This window comes from Ciconia boyciana, chromosome 8 (genome assembly GCF_034638445.1).
Source record: "Ciconia boyciana chromosome 8, ASM3463844v1, whole genome shotgun sequence".
Classification (NCBI taxonomy): Eukaryota; Metazoa; Chordata; class Aves; order Ciconiiformes; family Ciconiidae; genus Ciconia; species Ciconia boyciana.
This window is the reverse complement of record NC_132941.1, coordinates 45,361,441-45,378,057: the sequence shown is the minus strand read 5'-3', so window position 1 is coordinate 45,378,057 and position 16,617 is coordinate 45,361,441. Positions and strand designations below refer to the sequence as shown.

Sequence of the window (16,617 nt, the reverse complement as noted above, 5' to 3'; positions counted from 1 at the left end):
GTCTGTGCTGGAAGCACAGCAGTGTAAGAGCTGGCGGGGCTGAAGCGTATGGGTGACTCTCATCTCACTTAAATGACTGCTAGATACTTTACAATGTTCTTTGGTTGCAGCCTGCAGCTCTTAGCCAGATTTTTTGTTTCAGTTCAGCAAAAGCTGAGCCATTCCCTTTGCCTCAAAGACACTGCAGCCATGACAGCAAAGGGAGCTCTATCCCTGCCCTCAGGGTTTGGGTAGTATGAAATACAAACTCCAGCCTTTATTTTCTTTTCTTTTTCTAAGGTCAGATCTGGCCAAGCTACATGAGATAATACGCCAGTTCTCTCCCGTCTGTGAGGAAGATATTGTAAGGGTAATTGTCAAAGCTGCTAAGTAACTTTTCCAATCCTCCAACTTTGTAAATGTATTTTTTTGCATGTTCTAGCACATGGTGTCTATGGCACTTGCTGCTGCCACTCACATTGTTTCTACTAATGGTTAGTAGCAATCAGTGTTAATCAGTAATCAATAATCAGCATTAATCATTATCCTAATAATTGCAGGGTAATCCATCTGGAGGGCATGTTTGTTGAAAACCAGATACGCGTGCTGAGAAAGCCATCCTGATACTCTGATGATGAGGTCTCACAAAGTGTTTGTGTAAAGCTTTGAACAGTCTGGCTTTGTCCAGCGCTTGCCTGGTCACTGCTGAACTTCAAATGGTCGGAAAGCTGTGTTTGGCCAGGCCTAAAACAAGCAGATTTGGTTTCTCTGGCCCTGTGGGAAAAAAGGTCAGAAGCAGACTTCCTGGTCCCATGTGTTAATGGGAAGTATGTAAGCATTGCCTTATTTTCACTTGGCCGCTGCATTTGGCCCAAAGTGAAAGCATTCATTTAACAGACTTGATAGTGGACTCCAGAAAACCAGGCTAGTTTCAGACATGAAGAAAAATGTTTTTTAAATTTCAGCCTGAGCAATGGATTTACACCATTGGGATCCTACTTAAGCCTGGGTTGTTTCAGTATGTTCAAGCTGTTCTAGCAGCAGCATTTCGCATCAGGCTTTTCTTGTTTGGGGAGTGAAAGGCCATTTGGAAGCCTTCTCCTTCCCAGGATCTGCACTGCTGAAACCTGATTTTTCTGGCATCATTAGATCTCAAAGGCTAATGAGTGCTACATGATTTAAAAGTGGGAGTACTGGTATTTCTGTCTGCATAAATGGAAGTAAGCAGAAATAATAACTAAGAATGGTCAAGATTTAGTTATGTTTCTTCTCCCTTTTGTTTTACAGGGCTACCTTGACAGCAAAGGTATGAACTAGTTTTCTCAAAGCATGCATGACAAATGTCGCTGGCAAGAAAACTTTCTTGACAGTACTTGTGTCTCAAGAGGAAATCAACAGACGTAATAATAGGAGGATGCAGGAGGCTTTGCAAAATTCATGTACTGGAATCAGGAGGGTCTGAAGAGAACAGTGGCAGAGCAGGTTGGGCTGCTTTTGGATGACCCATAGAAAGGTCAGGGGCTTTGCTGAAGTAACCGACCAGATTGCGATCATATTCAGGTGTACGAATTGATCCAAGCATCTAATGACAAAAGGTCTGTCCATAACGTTTTTCAGAGTTCTACAGATGGTGATCCAGAAATGCAAGTTTGGGGATAAGTTAGCAGCTCACCCACAGTCTGGACAAGTTCTGGATGAAGGTTCTGCTTGGATCTAACAGTTTATGTGAAAAATCTCCCAGAACAGGTGTTATCAATCATGAAAAGGGAATCTGTGCTTCAGCAGTTAACCCAGCATGTAGGAAGCTTGCCAGAGGAGACTCAGGGGGATGGGACAACACTAAGAATTCGAGGCTTTATAAACACTGAAATCTTGTAAGATCAGTTCTTGAAAGACCTCAGAAATTATGAGAATAAAGGGTGTCGTAAGCAGGTCATTGTCTGAAGATTTCGGCTGCTTTCAGAAACAGTGCAACCTCACTGCGTGGGTTTTGAGTTTCCCCATTTCCTTCACCTTCGGCTGGCAGAACATGCTGTGCTGGTAATGGGAGCCCTGCGGAGGGGAGGAGGGAGCTTGTCCCTTTGGTGGGAGATTGCTCTGCACAAGTTACTTTCCTGGGGAGGCATTTTTTTGCAAGAGCACATTCTGGCAAAGTGATTGTATGACTCAGCCACAGTAGAAAGCTAAACACGCTTTATTAAAAAATCTAAGGACTGATGCAGATCTTCCTTTGGTAGGGATAAATTAGGAGCAACTTTTCAGACATCTATGCCAGTATGTCAACATACAGCTGGTATACATATGAGGAGAAATAGGCTTCCTTGTATTTTTGTCTTGCTGTTTCTTCAGGCAACTTCAAGAAGAATGATCCACCCAACATATTTCCAGAGAAATGTGAAGACACCGTTGAGCGAAAGGTAGCGCCTTGGTTTCATTGTTATCACTTTATCTCTTCTAAAACTTTATCTGCTTTATCAATAGAAATACTTACACTTTCCAGTCAAAATCATGTCAAGAGCCAGGAGCTAAAGATAGAAAAATTCAGATAAAAATAGAACTGGTGGTAGATTTATCATCACTGGCAATTTTTGAAAGCCTGGCTGAATCTTTAAAGATTATGCTGGCAGTCAAACAAGCAAAAATTCTTTGTCTGTGCTTTAAAGATGGTCAAGTCAAACTGCATTAGTTGTTTGTGGCTTCATCATTTGTAAATGCACATTTTAATGAGAGGAGCCAGTTTAAGACAACTCAGAGGAATGAGGCAAACTCCTTGGCCAGCTGGAAAAGAAATATGATGGAAAAACTGATATATCTGTGGCTTTTCTGTGACACTTCTTTATGATTTGTTTATTCTTTTTGGTATAGTTTGACCTGCCAAAGTTCATCTGTCTCTGGGACTTTCAAGATGAGCATTTTCACTATGAGTAAATTGACTGACAAAAAAGTGCATGTAAAACTGGATTTCCTGTAAGTAACATGTTTTGTATAAGTAACAAATGGTCTTTTCAGATCAAATCTTTTTAGGCCAATAAAATTTCAGAATATATTTTGGATATGTGTTTTTGGTTTTCCAAATTTTGGGGCACTTAAAGCTGGAAAATTTCCCTTGTTTATTCCAAATGCAAATTAATTTAAATCATCAAACTGTTCTTTTACTCTTCGGTCATTCACAAAGCTAATTAAATTGATAGGACCAGTAAATGCAGCTTTCTTCCATTACAAAGACTGTAATTCTCCAGTCATTCCTTTAAAGTCAGTTGGGTTTCACTAAGGTTATTGAAGGAAGAGCTTGGCTCTTCATTGCCGTAACAGGTAGGATTCAAATTCTGTCCTTTTCTCCATAAAGATGGTGGCATCTTGCTGCTACTGGCGGTTGATTTTCAGGCTCTCTTACAGGATGACTGCTTGTGTGAGTTGGTATCATTCGGAATGAATCATATGACCAAGACAGCCCTTCATGCACTACAGCATAACATACTGCCGGTAAAAGAAATAATGCATTACTTCCCCATGACCACCACACTGGTGAGTGCAGCAGGAATGATTTGTGAGAGCTTTGCCAGGGCTCTGTGTCACCAAGTGAGCAATATCTGTGGCCTGACTTCCTGTGCATAGAGTCCCAGTGGTGCATGGCTGTGCATTCAGACCTGGAGGGGAGATAAGAGAGGGCAGATATGGTGCAGCTGTAGGAGGGGTTTAGCTTTTGAGGGTTTGGATGTGAGTCAGCAAAGAAAACCAGAGAGAAATATCTGACATGAGTATGATGTGAATTCTGATATGAATCTTATGCCTCTAATACTGTGGGTCTTCCATGGGTTGTCACAGCTATTCTCTTGCATTCCTTAAACCCAGCTTGTTTCAGGTGGAAGGTAGTTTGGCTTGGAGGCAGCTTTGCGACTCTGTTTAGATAGTCCACTGTGCTCTGGGACATCATCAGGAGGGCTAAGAAAAAAGGAGGCAGGGAGATGTACCTGTGATGGAGCTCTTTCCATGTGGGGCAGGGGGACCTGAAGCAAGGAGAGGAGGGTGCCGAGGGGGCTCAGAGCACAAGCTGTGAGGGTGGGAATCACCACGGTGTGGGCAAGGATCACACAGGGAGGAATTGGGGTAAGTATCCTGAGAGGAGAGTGGAACTGAAGCAGGACCCAAAGCTGAGCGGCTGGAGAAGGGAAGCAGCCTGGCAGAGATGCAAAGGTGAGTCCTGGAGAACTGCTGGAGCCTCCAAGGGACCTTGCAGGGTGGAGGGGACTGCCTCGGCCAGGGTTACTCTGGGCGCTGAAGAAGTCAGCTGTTGTTGTGACTGGTGCCCTCTGCTGCTGCTAGATCACATTAATCACCTTAAGCATTTTTTAGAAATATTTCTTGTCCTTTGCCAACATTCTAAATCTTTACCGTCTAGTAAAGGGAATGCTCTGGCATCTCACTACAGTATTTCTAAGAGAGTGTGTGTAAACATGTGGATAGGATTTTCTTCTTTGGGATAGGATTTTCTTCTTTGATAGAGTTTTACTGCTGACAGCACCAAGATCTCCCTTCTTTACATCTCAGCAAGTTGCGGAGTGGTCCCTAGGGATCCCTGCTGGTCTGATTTCCCTTAGAATCATCTCTGAGCTCAGATTCAGACTTTCCAGGAGCTTATGTTTTCACCTAGACACGTCTGATATTCCCCTGGTACAGTGATTTTTACAGTTATAATCACACAGACATGGCTTTACGTGACTGACTACTACTGACTTCATTTGTCATTCCATGGTTATCTGTATAAAAACACTGAGTCACTTTGTGTAGACAACATTCTCATGCCTTGGGTGGGTACAGCTTTTTTTTTCTCGATGAAATCCATTGACTCCTCATTATCTGAGATCATAAAATATGTTGGTGACGTTTGCTGAAGTTGTCCCCAGCACTTCCTCCAGGTACAACCACATAGAAGACTCTCTTCCTTTCTCAGCCACAGCAGAAACACCAGAGCAGTCATTTCTGGAGTGAGTTAGAGCAAGGAGACCCCCACAGGTGATGATAAAAGCAGCCCCACAGCAGCAGTGATGTGGCCGTGAGGTACAGAAATCAGTGCAGAGTCTTCAGGTCTATCCCAAGCTCTGTGACTACCGGAGTGCTCTCCAGGCACATCACATCACCAAACAGTCAGTCCCTAAGCTCTGTCTCTACATGCATTTCTAACATTTTGCAATTGCAAGCTTCTGCTACTCTCTTTGTGTGGCTTTTGATAGTGGCAAGTGTGCATGCATTAGCGTATGCAGTGGCAGAAGAAACAAGAGGCTTGAGGAAGCATGAAGTGTAAATTTGCTCCTGTTAGAAAGGCTGTGTTTGTGCAGATCCCTTGTGAAATACCTGCTTAGAGCAAAGCAGGCAGAGAAAGGTCATTTTTCTTCTCTCTGAAAGCAGAGATGGAGACGTCAGGAAAGGAATATTCACTGTGGTAATAAGGAGCTATTAGTTATCTGTGTGCTTTTTACTTTTCCTGTAAGCAAGGGAGGTGGAGGTGTAACTCCACAGCAGAATGATTTTCAGCCTATTATCAATGGGCTTACTTCTCTGCAATTAACTGACTTTCATAATCACATCAGAACTGTATCATAGATTGTCCTTTCCCAGGGGCCCGCGAGGCCAAGATTGAAAATCAGTTATCATACCATGGAGAGGTATTTTTGCAGATGATGAAGGCATTACTGGATAATTCTGCTCTTCTTCATTCCCACGTTAATCAGGAGTGATTCTTCTGAATTCAAGAGAAGTTCTGCATATTTATACCAGTGTGGTGGAAGAAAGAGTAATTTCTCTGTACAAAGATTTTCTCTGACATACTGCCTGGTGTCTGGGTTTGTCATGTCTTGAGCTGGGATCCTGGGCAATGTACAAGAGGAGCCTTCTAGCTAGATAGAGGAACAAGATTGTTATCTTTGCAGTCTTCCTGCTGCTGACTCCTTCCTTCAGTAGGGAAATCACCATGTAGCTGTAACTGTTTGCATGAAGTGTTTTGTGGTAATAGCCATTGGCTACTCTGCCGTTCATGCATTTCAAGGAGCTGAACAGCAGCAGAGAGAGCTGCCGCTTCCACTGAGAGATTGTAAAGCGGTTTGCAAAGCATTTAGCCACAGCAGAGACTGAAAGAGCTGCACAGTAATGAGTGAGGAATTAAAGAAAGGGGCTGTTTGTCAGGCAATGGACTGTAAACTCTGTGAGTCAGAGACCTCGTCCCAGTTTGTGTCTTCCCAGTCTTTTGCAAGGTGGTGTCCTCATCAAGCACTGCTACAGTATATGGTTGTGATTGCTGTACTACTGTTTGCAGTGTCTGGGAGGGTGTTGTTCTGAAATCCCATCAGGTAAGGGTGAAATATCATCCCCACTATGCCACACTAAACACATTCTCCTGAATGCAGACAAATTAATACTGTGCTGACTGGGGTGTGTTCCCCCAGCTTGCAGAGCTTTGGGCTCTGCCCGTTGCTGACTCAGAGCTAGCACAGGAACCTCTGCATATCGCACCGGTGCACAAAGTAGGCAAACCACATAGATCCAGGGCAAAATACAGCATCTTGCTATTCACTCTTGACAGATGGGAAACTGCTGTGAGGGCACATATGGAGGCAGAGCTCTGCTTTGTGTTAACTTGCTAGCAAGCATTTGCCCTTTGACTCCTCTCCCTAATTTTCTCATGTGTCCCTTTTGCAGATCTCCAAGCCTCTTGATGGCAACCCAAAGTCCCTAATAGAAGTTGCTGCAAGTCCTAGCATGGATGATGTTAAACTTCCCACTTGCCTGGAGCAGGTTGCTTCTGCTATGGCATATCTTCATTCCAGGAGAATCATACACTGCAACCTACAGTGCAGTTACATTTACCTTAACTCTGGTCACAGCTGGCCAGAGGTATTTGTTCTTTCAACTCATTCAGTCTTGTTTCAGATTATTCCCTAACTCTTCTTGGCCTGCTGCTGCCTGTAACCACAATCCACTTCCACCCAGGCAGACCCCTGTACAAAGAGAGCCCTTGGCAAATGGGCAGGAAAGTGCACACAGATGGACGTTCAGGAGCACAGCACTACAGTCATAGATGGTTTGTCACATGTTGAAAGATGCATTTTTAGTTACGTTAGGACAGGAAGGTTTGCAAAAACTTTAGTCCTTTTTTTCTTAATCTGGTGGTAATGCAATCAGGTGGTAATGCAATCACCCCACACAGAGATTCATTGTATGCCAAGGTAGGTTTCTGGGGAAGAGGTGTCTAACAGTTTTCTGGAGATGCTCAGCTCTGTCCTGTGAGGAAGGCTGTATATTGACTGCTGTGGTTTAGCCTCAGTCGGCAATTAAATACCACACAGCCGCTCGCTCACCCTCCCCCCTCCCTGGTGGGATGGGGGAGAGAATCGGAAAAGCAAAAGTAAGAAAACTCATGGGTTGAGTTAAGAACAGTTTAATAATTGGAACATAATAATAATAATAATAATAATAATAATAATAATAAATTGTAATTAGAAGGAAAACAACAAGAGAGTGAGAGAGGAACAAAACCCAGGGAAAAAAACAGTGATACAACCGCTCACCACCCGCCGACCAATGCCCAGCCAGTCCCCCAGAAGCTATCGCTACCCCCTGGCCAACTCTCCCCAGTTTCTATACTGAGCATGACCCAATACAGTATGGAATAGCCCGTTGGCCAGTTTGGATCAACTATTCTGACTGTGCCCCCTCCCAGCTTCTTGTGCACCTGGCAGAGCAGGGGAAGCTGAAAAGTCCTTGACCAGTGTAAACACCAGTTAGCAACAGTCAAAACATCAGCATGTTATCAATATTATTCTCATACTAAAATCCAAAACACAGCACTATACCAGCTACGAGGAAGAAAATTAACTCTATCCCAGCCAAAACCGGGACATTGACTTAATATTGACTATCTTAACTTTTGAAAGGTTAGCTTAGATGAGTGTCAAGACAGGTCAATCCATCATTACTCATCCCTGAACTGGGAAGCAGTGATGCTGGTCACTGTTGACAGAACACAGGTAAACTGTCCAGCAAGCCCTGCACTGTTAAAACTACAGAATTCTTGCTGCTTTTGCTGAAGAGTGGATAAGTGCTGTGGATTTAAATCCCCCTTCTCTTTCCCTTGTCTTCTGAAAGATGATGGCAAAAGTTGGTCACTGGGGAAGAGCAGTCTGTCTGCCACATCCAGGGACAGGTGACAACCTCTTTGAGCCTTATGTGTGCAAAGTTATGCCAGCTGATGCACCCAAGTGATAAGTGCATTGTTATGTTTTACTTCTCCTCTCTGTTCTGCTCATTTTCCTACCACAAACTCTACCTTATCCATCCACAGCATCCACAGCTTTAGCCACTTCTTGTTTCACAACATCCACATGCTTCTTACAGCTCCTATGAAAATGAGGAAAACAGAGGGTTTTCTCTTAAAGTTGTGTTTTCCATATTCTACCTCATACCTGTCCAAACAGCAGAACATGGTTGTTTCTTTGCTTCAGAGAAACTGTCTTATAGCTTTTTATCCAGCAGAAAACTTGGACATTCTGGCAAAAATTGAATTCTGCCATAAGTCTGAACAGGGAAAAAAATGCTGCTGTGCCTTGTGCCCCCTTTCTCTTCAATAGCTTAGGTATATGTCCCATGATGCACCATAGTCACCCCACTTCTTTTCTCTTGCTCAGACACTTAGCCATAGCCACTAATGCAAAGCATGAACTCAGGTCTCTGGTTCCACAGTGGAAAGCATGGACCACTCTGCTTTGCCTTGCCCACCAGCTCTATAGTATACAGAAACATGTTAGACCAATAACCTGTTCATTTCTTCAATAGGGCTGCCCCAGAAGTGAGAAATTATGGGCTCTATTCCCGAGCATCAGATGTCTTTAGTCTTGGGATTACGATATGGGAAGCTCTAATGGCACAGTTGACCAACCTGCACATGTTCAAGCCACTGAAACCTTTCTGCTCACTGAACAGCAGGGAGGTAAGGATAGTAAGGGTGTTTTGGGGGAAAACTCGGTATTGGCCTCTCTATAACTCTGACATTGCTAGGGCTGGGAAGACCCATTTTCCATTTTTTCGTGTGCGGAAAGAAACCCCCACCCCAAGTGTGGATGTTGCCATTTATCAGGGGTCATTATTTTCTCCTTAATTCAGTCAATATTTGTACTGAGAAATATTCCACCACGTTCTGAGTGTAGCACCTGCAATGCTGGTCATGGGACTCCCTTCTTAGGCAGGAAAGTGCCTTTTACCCATAATCTGTTCTTCTCTTCATCTACATTTTCCCATATGAAAGTTGTGTTCAGGCTTCATGGAAATCTCTCTCCTTCCCTGCTTATTCATTCACCCTGGTCCTGAGGGCAGGAGACCTGTTTGATTGTGCTGTGCTGTCTGTCTGCCCATCAGTTTGTCAGCATCCTGGTCCCTTCTTCCACCACAGTGACTTTTGAACCTGTTAACTGGGTGTGATGGCTGAGTACCAATCTCAATGCTATTAGGTTCCTGCAACTTTTTTGGAGATAGATTCCCTCTGCAGAGGGAAGAAACACAGTTTTACCTTCAGTAATAAAAGTTATCACCTTCAGTAATAAAAGTCTGCAGTGTAAACTTAAACACATTGCTAAAGAATTTACACAATAGCCATACAAAACCTCTTTTTAATTAACTATTTATTCCTACTAACTTCAATTAACATGTAAAAATTACAGTTTGTTATGCAATTATTATGCAATTCAGTGCAAGCTTGACCATTTTTATTGCTAGCAAGTTTGTTGTGGGGCAAAGTTGCACATCCAGAAAGCTAATGTGACATTGTTTTTGTTGTCTGGATAAATAAAAACAGGTTCTAAAATTCACAGAGTTAGGAAGTATCCCTGGTGATTGCGGCTTTCCAAACCTCGCCAGACTGATTGGGTTCATGAAAGCCTGTTGGAATCACAGCCCGACCAGGAGACCTGCATTTTCTGCCATATTAGAGATGATCAAACAGGAAAAGCAGTCAGGTAATAAAATTCACTTGCAGTCCTTTTTTTGCATAGCTTTGTAACTGGACATTCAGTCCCACTGGTGAGGGATTAGTAATATCCATGGGGGTTGCTCTTAACCCAGGGAAATCTCCCAGCCTTTAGCTTACAATCAAGACCTACACTGATTTTTTTTTCTGGAATAGTTGTGTTGCTAAAGACCTAATTTGTATGGGAGGAGCAGGTGAGGAGCAAAGGGGAGAAAATTTTATGTAAGTGCCCTTTTGTGCTTTTGCTGGCATTTTTGGGGGAGGTAGAACTTTGCTGGCATTTTTGGGTAGGGCTGTGTTAGAACAGTAAGACAAATTATTTGGTGTCTAATCAAGACCTAGCAGTCTTCTGCACCACAGACTATGTCTGAGGAGAATAAATGAGCCAGCAGAGAGCCATATTTTGCTGTGGTGATTCCTTGCAGTAGGAGAGCAGACTTATGGTCCCTCAAGCATTGCTATGCTGTCTCAGAAAGACTCAGTGTTATGGCAGGAGGGCAGCAGGCAGGGAGCCTGGCTTGTGCAGACCTCCGCGTAGGTCTTGGTGGAGTGGGCCCAGTGTGGTGGGAGGTCTGTGAGTCCCTGCGTGCACATCCCCAGTGCAATCTGCCTCTTCATAAATTTTGGAAAAACACTCGGACGGAGGCTTCTCACATTATCTGCCCAAAGTTTGTTACAAATTCCTGGTTGGAGGAGGAAGAGCAGAAGGAAGTACCAACAATATAATAATGGAGTTAATACTCCACTGTCAAATAAGTTGTCCTGGAATGGCTCTGTTTGCTGCATTTACCTTCACCAAATTCCCCAAGGTACAGACACTTGCTGTCTGCTTCCTAGGAATTTTATATTGCTTCCAGTTTATACTGTTTCCTGTTAGCCTATGTAAAAATAATGTAAAGCAGCAGAAAAATGGGTGCCAGCCTCCTCCACTTGCTAGCTGAGAGAGTCACTGCAGAACCCAGAGTTCCAAAGGGGCGATCACTTCCCTCCATAGGACAAACCCCAGCCTCAGCAGCATCATGGGGAATTCAGCCATTCACTTCAACAGGAAAGAGGTCTGGTGTCCATGTAGATATGCCACAAGTGTCTTCATTAAAAGTCTTAAAATGCTAAAATATGTTAAATTTCAGCATGGATTTTTTAAGGCATGGTCCTGAAACACAGTCCTGCAGAGTTACCTGCTTGAGGAAGTCTTTAACCTAATGGACAGCAATAAAGATTTTTTCTTGTCTCTATCTGTGCTTTTCATGGAAAATGCCTCCTAAAATCTGAGTGCAGGGTATGGAAAGCAGACATAGAGACTTGTCTACAGCAGAACACCTATGATCTTAAAAAGGAAGCCCTGAACTAAAAGACCGCATGTAAGACTGCTGCAGTGAGATTAGCACAGCTCCACATTACCTACTGCATGCTATGCATGACACCCACCCTCAGCCCAGCAGCCCGCTGCCACTGGACCAACACTGAGGCAGCATGTGGGCCATGCTGCGGCCACATCCTGTGACTTTCCAAACCGAAGGGAAATCATGTGGTGCTTCATGCTAAGAGCAGGTAGATGATAGTTTCTGATGCTAAATGCTCCTGATTAATGACAGGAGCCAGCCATGAGTCCAGCAGAATGGGTCAGCGCTTGGCGTCCTCACACTCCAGCAGCTGGATGTGGGTAAGCATAACTTTTTTTCTCCTCTCTCCAAAGGGAATCAGAGGCTGCCAGATCTGCAGCAGTGCCTTCTCTATGTTGATGTGCAGGACTACAACTCCTTTTATTTTGGGAGCAAAGCCCCAAGGAGACTCATTCAGGCATATTTATGACATGGTTCTAGAGTTAGTCCCTGATCTCCCACCGGCTGCTGGCAATGTGTTGGACCCTGGTGATCCCTGCCAAATGCAGCTGTTAGAAGGGAATGATCTTTATTTCTCCAAGCAAGACAGATGGGGAGAGATAGTTTATGAGTTTGAGGCAAAAAGAGGAATAGATAGAAGCCCAGCCACTTTCAAGGAGACTGAATGGTATGGTGATACTGGCATTAACTGTCATTAAAACAAACAAACAAACAAACAAACAAACAAAAAACCCCAAAGATGGAAAAAGTAAGATGTTGGACCTCTGCAAATCCCTGATTCATGGCAGATGAAAATCCCAGCATGGCCAGTACCAGCCAGGAGAGGGCACTGGAATCTCATAACACTCGGAGGAGCCTGAACACCTTACACGATCACTGGTGGGACTGAACAGCAAAAGGACATCCTCCCTCCTGCACCTTCCCATTCTCATCAGAAATTATTAACAAACTAGCCAAGCAACAGAAGTTGTTAATTTCTCAGAATAACACAGTATCAGTTAACACAGAGGATTCCACCAGTTGTGGGCTGTGTTTTTTTTGCCGCAGGGCACCTACCAACCTTTCAATGGGCTATTTAATGACACTATTTGCAAACACTGTTCCACACTATTTCTCCTCTGGCAAGGAGAATGCATCAGCGGTGGGCAGGAACCCAGCCACCTCCCATAAACTACCTCCCTGAAGGTACTACAAGGACTTTGTTTCTGTTCACTTTTAAAAAGCATTTTTAATGTTAACGTATGAGTACATGACCTTTGGGAATAAAACTGGGCAATTTGGTTTACTGAAATACAACTGTGATAAGGAACGGTGTTGGTTGGTTTGTTTTCAAAAAATTGTTGGTGGATTTGGATGAAAACTAGAATACAAAATGAGAATTTACTTCCTGCTGGAGAGTTGCACTTGTGTCCCGCCACTACATCAGCTCTGTCATTAGGTGAATTAAGCACATCCTAAATTGTATAGCAACACACAGCTGGAAATGTGTGCAGAAGGAGTTCAGGAAGAGCCAGCAGCCAAACCTGGGTCAGACCAATGCTCCATCTATGCCAAAGCCTGTCTGACAGTGGCTGGGAGTGCATGAGTATGTGAAAGCATATGGCACATACTTCTGGCTGCTTGCAACATACTCTGTATTGATAGTCAAAGAGTCAAAAAGGTGGAGTTTGGGAGAGAGGACAAGGCTTTCCTCACCCCTCCAGTCACAGCCCTGGACGGGGACGAGGAGAAGACTGAGCTTGTGTGAGGAACTGTAGCAAGGATTTCAGTTGTGCAGCTCTTGATGGGATTAATTGCTGAGTCCATGAGATTAAGGGTGCAATTCTTAGGTTGAACAGAAGACAAAGTATTGTTTGACGTTAGATGGCAGCACTGAGAACTGGCCTGAAGAGCAAGTTGCTGTCGGACCTGCTTGTCTTAGGAGCTGCGTGTGGGATAGAAAGAAAAATTTCTGGATCTTAGGTGTTACAACATACGTGTAGGCATCCAACTTCAATGAGCACAAAATGATCAATCTCGTGGTACAATTTCTCTGGCAAGGAGTATATGACATTTAGCACAAGCTGTAAATGAGCATCACACAGATTTGCCCAAATTTCTGTAGCCCTGCCGTACACGTGGTGCATATATCCCGATGTTGCAGGCTCAGATATGTCAGATATGGTCCATGTGATCCTCCTCCACTGAGGTAATCACATTGCATGTGGCTGGTTAGGTTGTACAACACATTGCCATCACTGGGGCAAATAATGTGTTCAGCCAGAGGCCTGGGAAGAAAGAGGGTCTGCAGAGCATCTGCGAAAGCAGCAAGTTTGCAGCACCTCATCCTCTCCAGCACAAACCTCTTCTTGGTGGGCAGCTATCTGGAGGGATCACTTTGTATATCATGATGATTTGAACTCCAGTAGCTCTCCTTGGATCTGGGATAAACCAGCCAGCAGTAGAAAAAGAGCAGAGGAATGTCCCGGACCACCCCTAGCTCATCTCTCCCTGTCTTAGGGACTCCTACCAAATGGCCTGGTCGCAGAGGTTACAGATCTCTGGAGCCCAGCTCTCAAAGTAGCAGTTATGGTGACTTGTGTCTGAGTAGTTAGGAGTACGAGGAGACCTTCCACTCCAGTTATCCTTGCTCTGTGCTCCCTCCACACAGGTCTCTTGCTCAGTCTGGGAGCATTGAGTCCATCTGCAATTAGACAATGAAACAGGACTTTCCTATATGGAGCAAACAAATCTCTAGGTCCATAAGCAGTGCAGTGCAGTGCAGAGCCCCAGAAATGTCCTGTCATGCTGGAGATTGCCTTGCTGCATCTGTAGGGCCCTAGGTCTGCAGGCCCTTGGGGATATTTCTTCTAAGAGGGGAAAAATGTGATGTATATGTTGCATTGTCCTTGTGCAGTGCCACCTGTTACTGGAGCTTCTTCTTATTTATGGTTTTGATTTTGGAAGTAAAAATATGTTTGGAGTCCTTAGGGAGCAAAGAGAAGGATAAGGAAAGCAAATATTTGTAGCATGACTGATTGGTCTGCTGTTGATGCACTGCAAGGAAGGCTTTCCTCTGTGTAACTAGAGGTAGAACTGCAGCCTACTGACATCACTCCAAGCTCTCCCAGATCAATGCAAGACAATATTGGAAGAAAATTTCTAGGCAGGGTTCCTGAAACTTTTTTTTGGCTGTAGATATTGGCTGTGGGTATACGACTTGGTCTACCTTTCTTTAGAGCTTACTGCCAGCAGTGACGCTCTGCTGCCAGACTAAAATGAAGGGAGAAAAAGTGGTTAACTGCAGAGGTTACCCTCAGAGTGCTATGGTCACTTGGTTCCTGTTAGGTTTTGACCTCCACCTTTAGAACCAAAAATGTCTCAATACAAATATTGATAGTTTTGGCCTCATAGTCATCAGTGGAGTGATCATAAATAAGCATTTCAAGGGTGTAGCTAATCTCAACTATATTCAATCCCTCAAGACATGCCTGTCTGATTCCATTAACTCTAATGGTCATGTAGACAATCATCTAGGATGTAGATGTGTTGGCTGTGGAGCCTGTTATTTTAATTTTTGAGATGTAGGGAAAGGCCCATATTTTTTGCCAGTGGAAAGTTGAGGAAAAAATGGAGAGAGGTGAGAGGAGAAGCATGTAAAGAAAGGAATTTGTATTGGTTTTTTGATTTTTCTTTTTTTTTTTTTTTTGCCAAAAATGTACTTAACCCAGCACAGCCATAAGCAATTTATTAGATTATTATTTATCAGATTATCACACTGATAGAGCGAGACTATATATTCATTACACTGGTAGGTGGCAAATTTCCATATATATCAATAAAATTAAATGAAAAAACAATGGCTTTGGCAAGCAGTTTAAAATCCTTTTAAAATGTTTATACCATGGTTATAAATTATTCAGATAGCTGTATTTGTTTTTATAAATACTTGCTTTATCTCATCTAAGTTTGTTCATTAATTTCAATTGCTCTTTATATCAGCCAAGATTTATTTCCCTTCATGGCAGAAGGGCAAACACCTCCGAAGTGCCTCCTTGGCCTTTGTAAATCTCTTGCTTTCCAGCAGCAGAGTGTGGCTGGGTCTAAGGAACGAAATGGCACCCCTTGACTGGACACCTACCAGTGTCTCTCCCTACTTCTTCCTCCTCTGCAGCCCATAGTCCCCTGCAGGCTCTCAGAAGTGGAGCTACTACCCTCCTCCCAAGAGACCTGCTGCTCACAGGCTGCACCCTCATCCTGCTTTTATTCTGCCACATATTGTCTTTTAACCCTGCCTAACCACTACCCCCAGATAGTTCTTCCTTACAGGTTTTTGTGCTGAGCTTTCCTGCCAGCAGCACCCCGAGACCTCTGCCTCTGACATGTCTCCTTCAGGGAATGATGACGGACCTGTGCTGCTTGGAGCTGCTTTTCTGGGGTCATATTTTACCTAGAGCCCACTCTCCTCTTGGGCTGCAAACACATAGCCTGTAGCCATTCAAAATTCAGGACTTGCACTTAGTGGTTGGGCTGATGATTTTCTGCCTTAATGTCTCACTTTCCCAAAGGCAGCAGTCTGCAACCTGCAAAATATATTCTGATGGACCCATGGAAAGCAAAACAAATTACTCTGCCTCCAATAGTGGCACAAGCCACAATGTCATAAGGATGAATCCAGTATTGAGGCTAGGGCTTGGGGAAACTCAATTCAGACTTAGGAAAAACACTTTATTATTTAAAAAGAGGGTGGTGATGTTCCTCTTTTTTCCTTTTTTAAATTTTCCTTTATTAAGGCTGAAGTACTTTTAGGCAGGCCTTCACCCTCACTTGATCTATAGGTCCCCTCAAGTCCACCTGGATCAAATAATAAATAATAGTCCTTCCTTAACAGCTTTTAGTCTGAAGAGTCTATGTACCTTACATTGAAATGTACAATGAAAGAGGTCATGGTACATTCAAAGGTACATTGAAAGAAGTCATGGAAGTTCATTCTTAATTTTCAGTGAAAGCTATTTAGAAAGTCTGATGTTGGACGCTTTCAGCTGATGCCTGGATTAACTGAGTTCATTAAGAAACATTTAACCAACCCATTTGCACTGATAAATCAACTATCCTTCTTGCCAAGTCCTTGTGAAATATCAGATAGGCTTTGCAATGTTTCTGCTTAGTTCTTATTTATACTTTGTTTTGCGTCCAGCAGCTGTATCATCTGAGCCATTGAATACTAACAGAATGTATTGTACTGTACCACATGTGGATCACTGTGCATCTTTTGCCTTAGCACTACTGGGACATTTACTTCAG

The 16,617-nt window shown here is 43.6% G+C and overlaps 1 protein-coding gene across 9 annotated transcripts in view; it reads left to right on the top strand.

Annotated features, from left to right (window-relative positions):
- Positions 1-2,101: 2,101 nt before the first annotated feature.
- Positions 2,102-16,617, top strand: part of LOC140655790 (cytochrome P450 2H1-like) — a 33,638-nt gene continuing 19,122 nt past the window's right edge. For 2 of the 9 annotated variants that reach the window (XM_072870706.1, XM_072870698.1), the window contains exon 1: positions 3,750-4,173. The gene's annotated coding sequence lies outside the window, so the exon portion shown is untranslated. The other 7 variants (XM_072870699.1, XM_072870700.1, XM_072870701.1 and 4 more) reach the window with 7 other exon arrangements.